Below are 1,156 nucleotides of genomic sequence, written 5' to 3' on the forward strand. Positions count from 1 at the left end.
AAAAAAAAAAAAAAAAAAAAAAAAGACGAGATGGGCACAGGCCACAAGTCACATCACCTGGGTGCTGGTCCCAGTGATACGTTACAATGGTCTCTTTAAGAAACACCCTGAGAGGATAGACACACACCGGGTGGCTGATCCCAGTGATATGTCACAATCTTTTATTTGTGCACGGTGCATGTAGGTGAGGAGAGTCACATTTCTTAGGTGATGGATGCCAAAACAGGTCACAAGGCCGTCTGTGGGGAGGGCCCAGGCAGAGTCTCTCATCCCCTAATGTCAGATGCAGTGATATGTAACAATATGTAAAATATGAAAGGTTCAGCCAAAAGATGAGTTACATCATCTAGGTGCTGGGCCCAGTGATACATCACAATTCCCTTGTGGCAAGGTACAGGCTGAGGAAGAGTCACATCACTACCTAGGCAATAAATAAAAAGTTATTTCGTAACAGTCTTGTGGCCAGGGCTTATGTGGAAGACTCATGTTACCTGGGTGGCAGACCCAGCTATATGTCACAATGCAAAATGTTTGCAGGGCACAGACAAGAGAAAAGAGTTCCATTATGTAGGTGCTGTGCCCAGTGATATATCACAATCCCTTTTTGGTAAGAGTTCAAGCTGTAGAGGAAGCTTCGCATCACCTAAATGCTGTATTCAGCAACATGTCACAATTCCCTCTGAGAGGACAAGCCGGGAAGAAAAGTCACATCACCTAGGTAAAAGACCCAGAAATATTTTATAATGCTATCTTTTTGTAGGACTCAGGAAGAAAACAGGAGTCAGATAACGTAGGAGCTGGACCCAGCTATATGGCACAATCACCACAGTAGGCAAGGCCTTGGCATGAGAGGAGAGTCACATCAGATAGGTGCTGGGCCCAACGATATATAACGTTTCCTACTGTGGACGGGTCCAGAAAGATAAAAAGAGTCCTATCATTTAGGCGATTGACCCGGAGATATGTCACAATGATGATTTGGGCAGGAACCAAGCAGAAGAATCACATCGCCTGTGTGCTGGGCCCGGCAATAAGTCACTCTCACTTCTGTTAGTATGACCCAGGCCCAAAGATATATTATAATCTAACCATGGACAAAGTGAAGATGAGAGAGGAGAGTCACATAAAATAGCTGACGGGCAGAAAACTCACATCA

Source organism: Mandrillus leucophaeus, unplaced genomic scaffold (genome assembly GCF_000951045.1).
Source record: "Mandrillus leucophaeus isolate KB7577 unplaced genomic scaffold, Mleu.le_1.0 Scaffold959, whole genome shotgun sequence".
NCBI classification, from domain to species: domain Eukaryota; kingdom Metazoa; phylum Chordata; class Mammalia; order Primates; family Cercopithecidae; genus Mandrillus; species Mandrillus leucophaeus.